The sequence below is a fragment of the Callospermophilus lateralis genome, unplaced genomic scaffold (genome assembly GCF_048772815.1).
Source record: "Callospermophilus lateralis isolate mCalLat2 unplaced genomic scaffold, mCalLat2.hap1 Scaffold_116, whole genome shotgun sequence".
NCBI lineage: Eukaryota > Metazoa > Chordata > Mammalia > Rodentia > Sciuridae > Callospermophilus > Callospermophilus lateralis.
Window position 1 is genome coordinate 2,448,597 of NW_027511893.1, and position 17,053 is coordinate 2,465,649.

Here is a 17,053-nt window from a genome sequence, read left to right on the forward strand (position 1 = left end):
TGGTTTCAATCCCCAGTACCATATAAAACAGTAGTTTCCATACTTTAGACCCAAATCAGCATCCTCCACTCTATCTGCAACTATTTAAAGTTCTAAAAGGCAATAAATTTAGCCATACATACTACTAGTTGACTGATATTGACCATAATCTTGAAATATATACATAGAATCTTGAAATACATACTTGAAATATATACATAATCTTGAAATATATACATATACACAATGTATTAGGTGTTCCCATTATTTTTTCCAATAGCAATGAGAGAGGGAGAAAAACCAATTTAGCTTATGGGGCCACTTCTCTCTTTTCAGGACTAATGAATCAAATATTAAAAGGCTTTAGTGTTTAATTGATTATCATTTATGAAATCAGAATGATATGCATTCTGTGATTTCTTGCTTAATCTACATTGGAAACTTTATTTTTTCTGACTATCAGCATCTGTACACACCACAACACCCCACTCTATTTTTCAATAGTTACAAGTACCTGTGTTCATGCTTCATCAGTTAGTTATTCCCTTTTAAAAATAATTATGTGTTGCATTCTTTGTTTACAGAAAATTTATGAAGGTTAAAAACCAGTAATAATTTTCACAAATTTGACTTGAAAATAGATTTCATCACAAAACACACACAAGAAGTAAGAATGCTTTCTTTCTCTAATTTATTAGCCTTTCTAACATCCAATATCAGGACATGAATGCTGCTCATGGAGGGATGTTCTTACCATCAAGAACAATCAATACTACTTTCTTCTATCCCATCAAATATTACAAAAAGTGCACATTTTACTGTGTTTCATATGCAGAACTTGACTTTCCATTATTTGTTTAGTGGGTTTTTGCTTTCTTTTTTATCACTTTGTTTTTCCTGTATTTTCCAATACTCATTTTTTTGTGTGAGAGGTATGAAAAATAGATCACTAGAATTTTCTAACTTTTGCTGTATTCAATCATTTGATTACTTACTAGCTAATATTTCTATTAAAGCATCATTATAAATGTAGGACTGAGGTAAGCTAACAAAACTATTTTCAAGGTCTACTGCAGAATCAGCATAACTTTCTTGAGCTCTGTAGTTAGAACCACAATTTCTGTCCACAAACTGTGCTCTTTTTGTTTTATTTTTTTTTCTATATTGAGTAACTCTCTTTGAAATGAGGCACAGAAAATTGCTTTTTTAGAATTTTATCATTAATGAAAAATCTATTATTATTTATCATTAATTGACAGTCTGCTTATGATTTTTTCTTTAAATCTTGTGGTTATTCTATATGTATCATCTATAATCTATCATTAATGATAAATACTTGGGTTCTATTCTTGCTTTATTGAATCTGACCATAGTTTTTTTCTTTTAAGGATATTCTATTTGGTTAAAGCATAACTTCTTGAGAAATTCTGTAGATATGTTTAGCATGTTTAAATATTATTTTCTTGAATATAGCATTCAATCAAAATGGAATATTTCCAGACCAGATTTTCTTTCCAGTATATACATGAAAGAAACTGGATAAAATATGGAAAATAATATCCATGTTTTTCAGACACTAAAAACAGGCATAGCATGTGAGTGAAACCATAAGCAATAAGTGTAGACTGGTTAGGTGAACTTTAACTTTATTTTTAAAATTGTTCTTAATAAGTGTAGTTTGATAATCTGCTGTTAAAAATTATTCATAAAGGGGAAGTAAGAATAGTTAAATTATACCAGTGTAAGAAAAACTTGAGGTCTGGCAGCTGAGAGTAGACTGTGGAGAAAAATTCATGTTATAATAGGGAAGAACATCCCACATTCTCTTCACCCTGTCACCTACTTAATCTCACTAAAAACCACCAAGACACTCAGAATAAAAGGTTTCAAGTTCAGTAGTCACACTCTCTCCAAATACAAAAAGCAGTTACAATTCAACTGAACACAGAAGCTTGTGTGCAAGTTACGAGGATCTGAGACATTTTATAAAACGTTAGGTTAAAGATGATTCTGTTTTTTTTTTTCTTTTTTTTTGTATGTGTGTGTTTTATTTTGTTCTGAGGGTGTGGTTATTCCTTGGTTACCTTAACTCAACAAAGAAACTGTTATATTTTGATGAAATATCAGTGACTGACCCACATTAAAAAAAGAAAAATATTTTCAAAATTTTAAAAAAGCCTAATTACATATATATATATATACTGCTTTCTCCCTCCACATTATGCATTTTAACGTTTTTTTTTTAAGTTTTTATTTTATTTTCTACTTTTAGTTCTGAAAATTAGACAGTAAAAAAGCTTCTGGGAGAATTTACAACCAATTGCATGAGGGTCTGGGAAGCTGAGAGCCTGGAGCAGGGCTGGGAGGAGCAGACAGAAAGGAGTCTTCCTCTTAGTCACTGGAGGCCAACTATAAATAAAAAGAGACAAAAATCAATAATTGTAAGCCAGGAAATGACACAGATTATCAAGTTAGTATGAGTTATGAAAATTTCATATAATCAAGAAAATGGAAAAATCATGAACAGGATTAGGAAAAATAGGTGTAAATTTTATTTTTAGAAGTTTATTTGTGAAACACAAAAAATAAAGATGAATTTTATCTTATGACTTTAAATGGAAGGTAGAGAGTTATGCAAGTCATAAAGTACTTCACAAACCTTTCTTCAGTTACAAAAGCATAATAAATGTATAGCTTCTACTTATTTTACTCTTTATCATCCTTTGCATTTTGCCTAGGGTCACACTTGTAGAGTGTGACCAATAACTAAGCAAATAACTAATCAAGAAGACAATCACGAAGTTACACTTTTCTCAGAAAACCCCAATAAATTTCAGAGCAAAGAATTGCTACAACACCTATTCATTCCCTTCTTTGGGAAAAGGTCCCTTTATAAATCATATAGAAGGAGAAATTGGCCATCTTTTAACAAAATGTTACTGGAAATAAATATGAGTTAGCTTCATTTAGAAGTAAATGGAAATAAAATAGCATCATTTTACAGTATATATCAGCGTTAGCCTTCAAAAATGAAAAGTGGAAAAAGCTCTTTCTAAAGAGAAGAATACTTGGCAGCACACTTCACCCTTAATTACACTGTAAAAAATGTTACCTCAGCTAAGAAGGTACATAAACTTATAGGAAGAAATTAAGACTTTTCAAGAGTCTAGAAGGAACTTTTGAAGACTATAAAATTTTGGGGGTACACTAATCGGGATGGATCTCTGAAACAGATAATGCAGTGTAAATATCATGAGATTTCATGCTATCAAATACCAAAGCAAATATATCATGGACATTGTACAAGACAACCAAGTTGACAACTTGACTTCGCTAGTTGTATTTATCCAGCCTCTGATGATGCACAGGATGAATGAGGACTGAGTACCATAGTGGTTTCCAGTCACTGCATTTTATCTATCAAATACTTCTTACAAATATCCAGCCAGTTAGGAAGAGAGGTCTATTCCTAGGTTCTTGTGACAGCATCATTCTTTTTCATCATTCTCTCATCATAAATTAAAAAGTGGACCTCTTTTAATGAAGAAATAATTTTAACAAGAAAAACCCAAACTTTTTTTTTTTTTTTTACATTTTGCTTTTAGGGACAATAAATCCTAAGCACGCACCATTAATAAAGTGCCAAGGGATCATGCATAAAAGTGAATGAGACCACAGTTAACAAAAACAAAGATATTATATGGGTCTATGACCATGTTATTCACTGTATTTTCACCTACAAAAAATAAATAAATAAAAAGGTACTGGCCTGGTAGAATTCTGGAACAGGTGATGATGTTGCTTATACTTCTTAAATTACATAACATTATATCAGTTTGTGCTACCAAGAGATAGACTACATAGGTCCAGGAGCTAGACTGTCACAGTTGAAGATTCTTCATTCTCTATCACTCCCATTAACCCACTTGGCAATTACATTATCTTATACCATGCTTCCGCATCCTCTAGTATTAGAAATCCTAATTATTTAAGAGGACACTATTCCACCAGGATGTCTAACAAGATTCGCACTAAAATTTAAACTGTACCTGAGGACTCAAAATTCCATGTACTAAAAAAAAAAAAAAAAAAAAAAAAAAAAAAAAAAACAGAAAGCAAGAGGGGAAAGTACAATCCTAGCTAGGTCAATTCACTCTCCTTATCAGAAGGACATTGATTTCATGTTGCAATGGAGATAAGAACTCAGATGATTCAATTTGAAAACAGATGATCCAATTCTCTTCTTTTTAGTACTCACTTTCCATACTGGAATTGTAAAAAGACCAGTGAAGTTGTTGTGTCTTGAGAAAATCATGGTGAGGAGGCTCAATTGATTTGGGCATATGTATGAGTTTCACTCAATCAGCTAAGTTGTAGAGACCAAAAAAAGTCCATTTAGGGGATCTAAAAAGAAGAGCAGAAAAAACACAAGATGACATTAATTTGACATTCAGTCTACACAGATGTCAAAACTGTAATTAATTGCCCTGTTTTCCTTTTTATAAGTTTTTTTTCTTTCAGGAACAGACTCTCACCAGTACCATAAACTAAGTACAGAACTTTGACTGAAAAGCGAATTTTTGTGGTGTCACTATAGGGAACTGTGCTTTATGGCACCATAAGGACAGAAAGATTCATTTCCCAGACAATTGCTGAAAGTGGTCTTTTCAAAATATTTTCATCAGTAGAAGAGAGTTTTTCTGGCTATGACCATTCAAGGCTTCCAACACTCAAGACTGTTTGAGACTCATGTAAATCACACTCTATGTCTCAAGTAGGACCCAATATGAGAGTGCAAGACAACTCCAAAATTTTACTTGGAGTAAGCAGAAGCCTCCTTTGAGATAAGACTGCAAACCCAGATTCTGTGCACCCAAACAAGCTCCCTTCCCTTTATTTCCATTGTGCTGATCTGAAGCACCCTACCTTAGAGACTTCCAAGATGCCTAGTCATGGTCTTAATCTCCCTCTTTGGGAGCCCTAATTAGAACTCAAATGCATCCTTCATCTGATTCCATACTTTCTGTTTTCCAGAAGTTCTTTGAAGTCTTTTGTCACTGGAGATCACCTCCTTTTTTCATTGTGAATGTTTATCTCATTTTATGCTTCTATTTTACTGTTACTTTAATTCATTGTGGGTAAAATAGAATTGTATATTTGAAGATCCAGGTCTCTAAGTAAAATAGTTAGCTTAGTTTATGGCTTTATAATACACAGTCAAAAATGTTCAATACATTTTAATATGAATTTAGATCCATGATTAAAATTGGAGGAAATAAAATAGGCTTTATAAGGATGTAATTCTGCACTACAAAATTATCATTTTGTTTCACAAAGGATAAGAATTTTGGAAGATAACATGACACCAAAAAAAAAAGAATCACTATTTTTTATATATAGTTGTGCTTGAAAGAGAATAAAAACGTCACTATAAATTGATAATATAATATAAAAAAAGCTTTATAACCATGTTCTTTTTTTTTGACAAAACATATTTGAAGCAAAAATACCAAATCCATTAATCTCCTCCAAATACAATACAGTGAATAGCATTTCTACAGAAAATATATAATTATAATGATATTGTGTAAATTTTTCAGACATAGATATAGAAGCTAAAAACACTAATATTCTTTCTCAAGGAACATTTAATTTGAAGCATAGTTCCATAAATCTGCAAATATAATTAAATTTTATTTATTATACACAGATCAGTATATCAAAAATGACCAAATACCTGGAAATAATTCCTTTGATATTTCTATTTCCTAGACAATAAAGCAAGCTTTAATATAGTATATCTTCTACCTTTTCAGTGACACATAATTTTGAAATTTTAAGTAAATTTCTCCTTTAGGCTCAAAAATCACCATAAAACTATGGTACTAATACTATTAGTGATGGATATTAGAAGAAAAATTTTTAGTACTTTTAAGAGAGTTGTTTGAAATGAAACACTAGATCAACACATGATCCTTCAAACAAATTATGATAATGCATGCACAGCAATAAATTTGAAATAAAGAAGGTATAGACATTTATTAGCTACAGGACTTTGAAACCTCATGCTTTGGACCCAAAAGACAATTATTTTGCTTTGTCATTACAGCACTTTTCATAACTGTGTGGGGAGTTTTAGGCCCATGTTTTTGTTTTGTGATCTCACATGCTTCATTTATTCAGATGTATTAATGTAATATATGCTTATATGAGTAGTTTGAAATTATATGCCTCTTTCTAATTATAGAATTGTCTAGAAATTCTTGTTCCTCACAGTTTCTAAATTAGAGAGCAATTACCATGAAAGCTAGAAAATGCACAGTGGCTTAAAGAACTCTTCATCTAGGTTAAATAATTCAGTGAGAAATCCATCTAACTTAAATTGTGAGTTTCAGACACAAATCAAGATTGTAGAATATATTTATGTATTAATGCATTAATCATTAATGAATTAAGTAATGCATTATTAAATATTAAGTAATGCATTTATTATTCAATGCCTTAAATTAATGCATTATCCTTCTAAAGCACTAATAAGTGGTTTTCTTTTTTTAATTTTTATTTTTGACATTTCATAATATACTTGGCTTAGTGCAGTGGTGCGCACCTCTAATTCCAGCAGTTCGGGAGGTTGATCCTGGAGAATTTTGAGTCAAAGCCAACCTCAGCAACAGCTAGGCCCTAAGCAGCTCAATGAGACTCTGTCTCTAAATAAAACCAAAATAGGGCTGGGGATCAGGTTCTGTGGTTGAGTGACCCTGAGTACAATCCCCAGTACAAAAATCAAAACAAACAAACAAAAATTTTGCATTATTTTTCTAAATCCCAAATTGGGTGTTTTTTTTTCTCTTTCTCTCTTTGTTTTTAATATTTTTTTTTTGCAGACCTGAAAATGGAACTCAGTGCCTCTACCACTGAGCTACAGCCCCAGAAGTTTTCTCCTTACCCTTGACAATTTTTAAAAATGTTTTTCCATATTAAGAATTCAAGATCATTTTTTTTTTTTAAAAAGATTTAAGATGACTGGTCTGAAGTTTAGTATAGCACATTCCTACCGTCCGAAAGGCCCTAGGTTCAATCCCAAAAGCCACAAAAAAGATGAAAGGTGCTTTCACTAGAAAGCCTCTGAGTTCTCATGTGCTTTGACGTGTGACAGTTGGACACTCCTCACCAAGGTTTCCGTGGGCAGTGTCAGTATTTGTCATCTAAATTACTTCCAGTCTCTGGTCAAGATTTTCTTAGGACCCTAGTGTTTGGCATGATTGTCACCATCGGCCAGTCCATTAAGAATGTGATGACAGGCAAGGACAGGGACCCCCTCAAAGATGGATTCTGGGATCTGCCTTCTGATCACCACTCAGGTGAACCCCCACTCTCACCCCGCTTCCTGAGTGACCCTGTTGTCCCTCTTCCTCCTCAGCAGTACTCAGCCAGAGCTGGGGCCAGGCCAGGCTCAGGGCTGGGCTCAAGGCTAAACACTGGCCTGAGCAGGGTAAGGCCCCGGGTTGGAGGCTGGTCACCGCCCAAAAAGAAATCAATCAAATAAAGACACTGCGCCCATCTACAACGAGAAATACTGAAATCAATAAAGGCATGCTGTCCACCTGCAAACCCCAAAACAATTAAGAAACAAAAAAAAAATATATTGGGCCTGGGGCTCAGTGGCAGAGGTTCACCTGGCATGTACAAGGCCTTGGGCTCGATCCTCAGCACCCCATAAAAATAAAAAAAAAAGACATTGTGTCCACCTCCAACTAAAAAATAGACTTAAAAAAAAATAGAGAATTGAAAGACCCTGGCTTTGGCTTCTGAATTTTCATGAGGCAGATTGAGGAAGGGTCTCTTATTTGGCCCTCATAGCAGAGAGCCCTGTCATTGAAGATGGAAGGAACCAGGGCACTGGGGCCAGTAACACAGAGTTCACTTTTATTAATTAATTTATTTTAATTCTGCAGTTCGTTGTGGCAGGCTTGATCGTCTTCCTTTTGCATGAGCTTCATTATAAAGGGCATGGCCTGGGCTCTGGCTTTTCCCTCTCCATCTCAAGCAACATCCTGGGGAAGACCTTCAACCCCACCACCATCAACACCGACCAAGGTAAGGGCCCTGCCTCCGGTTGGGCACATCTGCTGGAAGTTTTCATGTATGCAGAGTATTCCTCTGGGGGAAAATAACTGTTTCAGAATCATTTCTTCTGAATTTTCAGTGTGCAAATGTTTAAAATTATAGCTGAGTGCAGAAGCTCAAGCCTGTCATCCCAGCAACTCAGGAGGGCGAGGCAGGAGGATCACAAGCTGGAGGCCAGCCTCAGCAACTTAGTGAGGCCCTGTCTCTAAATAAAATATAAAAGGAGCTGGGGACAGGGCTCAGGGGTTAAGTGGTCCTGGGTTAAATCCCTAGTACCAAATAATAATAATAATAATAATAATAATAATAATAATAATAATAATAATAATAAATTATTATTATTATTATTATTATTATTATTATTATTAAACAAGCATTGAATAGCCTTGTGCCTTGATCTTATACAATGTGAAAAATGAGTGTCTGTGGCTTATAAACCACCCAGTCTACCATAAATTATTATAGCAGCTTTATGAGAGTAAGGAAGTGCACCATGTGTGTCCTCACAGGATAAATTGAGAAGTTTCTTTGCAGCTCTCTTTTAATAAAGGACAATAATCCCATTCCATAGCTCTACCCACATAACTGAGTAACCTTCAAGACCCAACCTTTTTCTGCCTAGGCTTGTGATAAACTACCACAATATTACAATACATATTCACACAGGGTCTAGGACTGGTCATTTTGCCCCAAGTGTGTATAGCCAAGCTTCTGAAATCTGGACCTGGAAGTAACTGTCAAGTCCTCTATGTGTTCCTGGCAATAAACTTTCAAAGAATTCTTCAGTGCATATTAATAGTCGTATCTGTGTATTCACCAGGCTGCTCACTCAAGATAAGAAGTGGCCTATTCCATTGTAAACTCCAGTCTAATGGAGAAAGCATAAAACCCATGTTGTCCCTTGCTGCACTGACACTAAACATTGCAGATGAATCCTGGGATCCTTTATGGCTAATTACTGATCAGTAAATACTACATTGCAACAAGCATGTGGTAAAAAATTTAGGTAAAATATTGTTCACATTGGAGAAAAAGATCCTGGAAATCATGCAAGCTTAGGAAACTAATTAGGGGCTGGGTATCTGGCTCAAGTGGTATCATGCTCATCTGGCAAGCGTGGGACACTGGGTTCTATCCTCAGAACCACATAAAAATAAAATAAAGATGTTGTGTCCCCTGAAAAAAAAAAAAAAAAAAAAAATATATATATATATATATATATATATATATATATATATATATTTTCAAAGTTCTCTCTCTCTCTCTCTCTCTCTCTCTCTCTCTCTCTCTTAAAAAAAAGAAAAACAAAAAGATATTAGTCACCGAATAATGTGGTTCATGATTGAGGTGTCAGACTCTTACCTGTTGGGCTTGATTTTTGTTATTGATTTAATTCTGTGTTTTCAACATGGTTGTTGTTTATGTGGTTCAAATATAAACCCATGTTAAAGACTCAACTCTATTCCATCCCCACTAATCTTTTCCCATTGCCCTTCATGAACATCTGTTTTAATTGTTTTTAGTATATATTCTTACTGTTTCTTGTTCTGATAGGAGTCAATAACAATAATAAGTTATTAGGTAAATTTCTTTCTTACCCAAAAGGGAGTGCTCCTGTATATCCTGTCTGCCCCTTATTTATTACTCAATGAAATAACCTGGAAAACAACCCACATATGCAAAAATCTTACCTTTCCATGGTGTAGATAGACCAAAGTTGGAACTAAACAAATGATGGACATTTGGGCTATTCCTGAGCTTTATGTATTAACGATATTTCTGTATTGAATAGCTCTGGGAATCTATTTTATATTCTTGCAAATGTACATTGAATGTTCAGTCCTGCAAGAAATATTGCTTTATCAATGGCTACTTTTTATAATTTCAAGTAATAAAGCCCAATTCTTTGAAAGGTTAGAACATTTTTTCTTTCTGCCAGAAAGTATACAAGTTCATGCTTTCTGTAGATGTCCCAGTAGACAGAGGCCACATTTTGGATATTCTTTGCACTATTACAGAATGCTGGTAATGCCTTCTTTTTCTGTGGGAACCATTTTCTCTTTCTGTAATTTATTTTTCTTTTTACATATGATTGATACCATGTCATGGTTACAGAAGAAAACATCAGTGTCCTACCCTTAATAAATCGATGGCTTGGTGAGAGTCCAATGCTGAAACCAATAATTTCTTCCCAGTACAATGATCACCAAGGATACAATGCATTTTGGTATTTTGTGTCTCCCGAAAAATTGATCTTTGTAATCTAAGTCCTTATACCTATGGGCTGAGTGATTTTAATATTATTTATTTATATTAATGTTCACATTTTAATAGTGATAACATCATTTATTTTTTAGTTAGAGGTTTTTCTATTTATTGAATTTTAGAAAGACCTGAGAACATGAACCCTATAAAAAGAATTCCTGGAACATCCCAAATATTTAAAATAAATGCCTTAGAAAGTAATGCATCTGTATAATTATTCAGCATACAGTAATAAATATAAGATCATCTCAGGTCACATACATGCAGAATACCCACAGAAAACAAGGAACCACAGGCTCTGATGTGAGAATATATGGTTGAACCTTGCCAAGCAATAGCTTCTGGGGCTGAGGTGTATGTCATAGAGAACACTCAGCAGGCAGATGGTAAAAATGGAGAAGCCCCCTCTCCAAACCTGTGAAAGTAGATTATTAATTTATATTTGATGTCATCTCCAAAATTCCGAGACAAAAACATCTGTAACTATAAACCCCATAATTATCAGCATCCCTAGATATGTTACGGCCAAGATACCAATGGTAAAGTTCTTGGGTTAGATCTTGTGCTAGAAAAGGCACGTGAAGTTGCAGAAGAAAATTACGGTGTTAGCTGAGATCTCAAGATGAACTTCAGAGGAAATCTTTTTTATACTAATAAAATAATATATTTTGTTGATCTTTATTTTCAAATTTCATATTAATAGTATATATCTTAAGAGAAAATGAAGCAGAAGCCCTTATTTCAAATAGTGTCATCTTTATCAATCTCAGCCTATCCTATTACTAGGGATATATGGGGATTCACCCAACACACATTTTTCCCACTTCAATTATCAACTCTCTCTACTATTCTCCAGGTGCCATTCGAATATTATTACCAAATCATGTCTGGATTGTGTAATAGTAGCTGTGCTCCCACTGTACATAGCCTTTCTTATAGATTCAGAATTACCATATATTCTCAAAATATTTCTTGATATTATCTTCTTTTGAGATTTTCTGAGGTAGAGTGTTAAGTTGATTTCATCTTTCTCTTCTTGATTAAGCAGTAGGAATATATTGAAAACTCTACAATTTTCAATGAATTGAAATGGAATGATTGTACAAAAGTAAAGAATTGCTACCTTCTCAAAAAATGAATCTCAATCTAGTAGGTGTTCACATAGATGTATTTTTTAGATCTATCTTTTGACCATTTATTATCAGACTTAATGCCTTTAATATATCATCTAAGATGGCACTGAGAAGCATATCCTCTAAGATGATTTTTTAATTTGTATTTGTAGTCTTTTATTGAGTTCAAGTGTTATGTTGGTGCTAAATCTGATCATTCTGTATTACATATATGGAGTCTTATTACATATATTTTAGAGCTATTGTGTATGAAAGAAGAACAAGGATCAAATATGGATGTGTTTCTGAAATAAAAAGTACTCAGTAGAAATGCTGGCCATTATCTTTTAATTATGTACTTCATCATCTATGTGATTTAATAGATTTAAAACTTTTCTTTTCATAATGGCTACATATCTTGTGGATTCAAATTATTTTCATGATATTAAAATTTTCTAGCAATATGTATAGAAAGCTCTTTGACACTATTTAAGGCCTGTCTTTGAATCCCCAATGTAGCTATCCACCTTGCATATATGCTATTATCATAAGCAGAAAAACTATCTTAAGTGACCAAATCCAGCTATTGAATACCAGTAGAAATATATTATTATTGTTTTCTCCTTAGTCATCTGGAATAAAGGTGTAATTAAAGTCACAGTTCAGATAGACTCAAAGTCATTCCATTGTAAGGTTTCTAAATTAAAGGACAAGAATTTGACCCAAGCCTAAAAGACAAACTTCCATAAGAGTCCCAATATTCATCTGCTTGAAGTAAGCGATGCATTTCTCCAGTAAAGAAACCATGCATAAAATTGATACAAAAAATTTGATGTTAATCTGATGGAATATTTTTTTTTTATACAAGGCATGTTGGATTTTAAGTCAAGTACCTGAAATAGTAGGTATGTATTTTAGCTTTTTTCCAGCCACATATTAAAAAAATACCAGTCATAAGGGCTAAGATTGTGGTTCAGTGGTAGAATGCTTGCCTAGCACATGTGATGAACTGTGTTCAATCCTCAACACCACATAAAAATAAAATAATAAAATAAAGTGTAAACAAGTTTTGAAAATTAATAGCAGTCATCAGAAATCCATGTAAATAAGTCTAAATCATTCCATGACTCTTTAGACCTTGCAGATCTAAAAGACATGACAGTAAGGGAAACCAAAACAGTGAAACATTCATGAACATAGGATACTATTTAAAAATCTGAGGTAATGTAGATATTTGGCTAAAACATCAAAGAGTTTACTTCTATTTATTTTTATTTTTACCTGGAATCTACTCTTTGTACTTGGAAGTGAGACCCATTGTTATAACTCGGCATGTGTTCATAGTGTGTAATTATCAGATGAGGGTAATTTTCATCTCATTAAAATTATTATTCTGTGTTTGAAACTTTCTAAGTTCTGGCTATTTTGATTTATTTAAGTAGTTATTATACAATGTAATCACCTTATTGTGCTCTAAAACCTAAGATTACTTTCTGGATTTAATTGTTTTTTGCACTCCCTACACACAATCAGTCAGTTTCTCATTCTTATCATAAATCCGGGAAGTGTTTCTGTTCTCAGTTTCTGTGTGATTAACTTTTCAGCTTCAACACATAAATGCCACATGCAGTATTTGTGGGAAAATAAATGCCACTACTAGGAAAAACTAAAATATTATTCTCAATTAATAATTGTGGGAATTGGCATAAAACTCTGCATTCACTCATTCAGTGTTTAGAACTTGTCTACAATAATAAATATGGAAAAAAGAATAAAATATATAAATCAAATGTCCATATGTGTTTAACATTTTATGGGTCATATTTGGTCACTGGGAACAAGTGTTGTGACATCTATTTTTATAAAAATGACATATTCTAATTCTTATAACTTTATTTATAATAACGGAATATATTATGTTTTTATATTGTAAGTTTCAACAGATCCATATTACAATGGAATAAATAACTTTAAAAATTGTATAAGAGTTGGCTCAGTGGTGCAGGCCTGACATCCCAGTGGAAAAACTATTTTAAGAAAAAAATATTTTAAAAAATGGGGATATATCTCAGTGTTTAACCACCCAAATGCACTCACCCTCTACCCCTTCTCCACCTGAGATGCCCATCACAACACATGAAAGAACAGTATCTCAGCCTGCCACCTATCCAGCAGTTCTCCTTTCACAGCCCATCCGAACCCATTCCTCACTTGATGCTCATCTTTTCATGCCACCCTGTGAGTATGCATTGGGCCTGAACTAAGCCACACCAGCACAACTGGTTGCTAAGGTCCAGGTGGCAGGTATCCCTCATTCATCCCACTGGGACCTTATATTTTTTTTAAATGGGTTGCTAATAGTTCAAAATGACAAGTTTATGGCTGAAATTACAGCTCAGTAGTAAACAAATTTCACATGTGCCTGGCTCTGTGTTCCAACTCCAGCACCTAAAAAACACAGACAGGCCTAATGGCACATGCCTATAATTCCAGTGACTATAGAGGCTGATGCAGGAGGCTCAGAAGTCTAAGGACAGTTTCAGAAATCTAGTAAAGCCCTAAAAATCTGTCTCTAAAATTTAAAAAGGGTTGGGGATGGTTATTCAGTGATTAAGGAATCATAGATTCAGTCCCCACAACCAAATACAAAAAACAAACCCAAAGTAAAAGTGAAAAACAACTGTATTCCCCAATATCCTTTGCAGGTAGTGGTCTCTGTGATTTTGTGCTGGCCAATGAGATAACATTGGAAGCAACTGGGACTCTTGCTCTTTGTTTTTTTCCTTTTTCTTTTTCCCCCGAATTGCTGTATTAAATGGATCGCACAATGAAAAACAGGAAGGGCCCTGGGGCATGATGGAATAGCTGGATAGCCATAGCAGCCCAGACTACCAATCACTGGGCTTTTTGATTTTCAAGTAAAAGGAAATATTTTCCAGTATTTGATGGGTTTACTTTTCTAGTATTGGAAAGACAGATGCATTGATTTTTCTCCTTGTTCTGCTTACTGTTCATTGTCTTCAGGTTCAAGAACAATGTAGGTAAAGAAAACCAGCCATCTTTGTCACCAATTGTTTTTCAGGTCTCTGGGGATGAAAGGAAAGTACAACACAGAACCTCTATAGTACCTAATCTGAGCCATTGGGACAGAGTTAGGCCTGAGTCATCTCCAGGGTCCCTCATCTGCTGCAGAATGTTCACAGAGAGTATCTTTCATCTTGACGCCAACACTCAAGTTCAAAATCTCAGGGCTCCCATGGTTCTCCTGAGAACTATTCCACAACAGGCTGACACTGGTCCCAATCTCCAATCCTGCACTGATGGGCCATTGGGAAAGTGAGTTTAAGCAAGCTTTACTGTCCCCAATTTTCAAGTGTGTCTTCTCCAAAAAAAAACTTGAAACTTAATGAGCACTGAAGGAAGAAGTCAGGTTCCAAGGACTGAAGAAGAACCCTGCCACCAGAGAAACCTAGGATTTGAAAAAAATTCCAATTTAAGTGAGGTGGCAGGTAAATTATAGACCTTAACATAAAACAATAGCCTTACAGCAAAATGTCAGGTTTGGGCATGGAAGTATGTATGAAAGACTGACTTTTCACAGCCTCCACAACAGGTGAACATGAATGCTAAATTTGTAACACATAACATAAGAAAAAGAAACCACATTTTTTTCTTACTTGCCTATTTTTCTTTCTTCATTCTTTTTTTCTTTTTCTTTTTCTTTCGTTTTTTTCTTTTTCTTTCTTTCTTTCTTTTTTTTTTGTACAAGGGTTTCAAACTAGGGGAACATAACTACTGAGCCTCATCCTCAGATTTTTTAATGTTATTTTTTTAACTTTTGAGAAACATTGTTAATCACAATATTGAGGTATTCTTATATCAAACAAGCCATACTACAAAGATTCCAGAGCTAGAGAGAAAATCCTGCAATCCCAGAGTGTTAAATATGTCTGTGGAAGATGAGCCACATGGACACAATGTAGAAGATCAAATGGGTGGAGTGGGCATGGCTCTGCAGAACAGTGCAGGTAAGAGGCCAGATGCTGGGTGGAGCCTATGAAAAAAAGTGGAGAGGACATAGTGGGGCTTAGTTGTTTGGCAGAGTTGGTGAGGCAGAGTCAGGCTGAGTGAGTGGATCCCAACCATAAGAACAGTGGATGGTGAGAAGACAGGGGAAGCACGTTAGAAGCAGCATCCCACCCGGGACCCTTTAGGTGAGCACAGCCTATGAACCAGGAGATGCAGTGATGAAGGAGCAGAGGGCATGGTGGGTGCATCCACAGGAAGCAAAGGGAGTCAGGAGAGGCATCCAGTAATTCTGTCAGAAGTCACTGTTGACCCAGTGGGGAAGAAGGGTCTTAGGGCTCTGAGATAGATATGTGACCTCAGGGTCTGCTCCACAAGGGGGCTCAGTTTACCCTCTTACACACTGAAGCAATGGAGGGAGGCTGAATATGCCACAGCACAGCCTTTTTTGTTCCTCCCTCTCATGGGATGCAGTGCACTTTCCATTAATTTTTTCTGTTCTTCCAGGTCCAGGACAGTACCTAAATCTGTTCTCTAGACAACGATATTTGTAATAAACTCTTCAAAACCTTTTGGCAAGAATATCCGAGGAGAGCACTGTTTGGCTCACAGGAGCAAATAGGTAACGGCAGAATATGAGCCACCAGGACCAGACACTGATTTATAGAGAAAGATACTTTCCAAGAACCTCTCATGTTATCCTGACTCGGTGCCAAAAAATTATCCCCAGGTCCTACTCTGAAATCCTGAACTGAGGTCCCAAACTGGTAACCAGAGAAGCGCACCTAGCTCCAGGTTTTGTTGGTTGGTTGTTCAATTTTAAAATTTGCTTGGGGTCTGAGGCTGTGGCTCCACGGTAGAGCGATCGCCTAGCACGTACAAGGCCGTGAGATTGATCTTCAGCACCGCATTAAAAATAAATAAATAAATAAATAAATAAATAAATAAATAAATAAATAAGATAAAGGTATTGTGTCCAACTACCACTAAAAAATAAATATTTAAAAAAATTGCTTGGAATTTTAACGCAATTCTTTTTTTATATTTATTTTTTAGTTTTAGGTGGACACAATATCTTTATTTTATATTTATGTGGTGCTGAGAATCGAACCCAGTGCCTCACACATACTAGGTGAGCCCTCTACCACTCAGCCACGACCCCAGCCCTAGAACGTAATTCTTAAGATTCAGGAAAGTTTGCACAAAAACTCAGGTTTCTAACTGTCCTTCAAAGTCACCAGGAGATCTGGCAGCCCCAGACTGAGTTCTTACACAGCAAGGATTGCTAGCACTGTCCTGTCAGTTTCCATGACTCCGGAGTGCAGCCGAGTCCTCTTTGCCCCTTTTGTGTCTGGCCCTGGAGTCCTTTAGTGTTGCTAACACACTAAGGGTTAGATGAGCTGGGGCAGCAGGCAGGAATCAGCATGGAACTTCTGGTCCAGCCCTGCTTCCTGATTGCTGTGTGACTTTGCTCCAGTCACACCACCTCTCTGTGCTTCAGTTTTCCTATCTGTCTGGAGGTCAATAGACTAGATCAGTGGTTT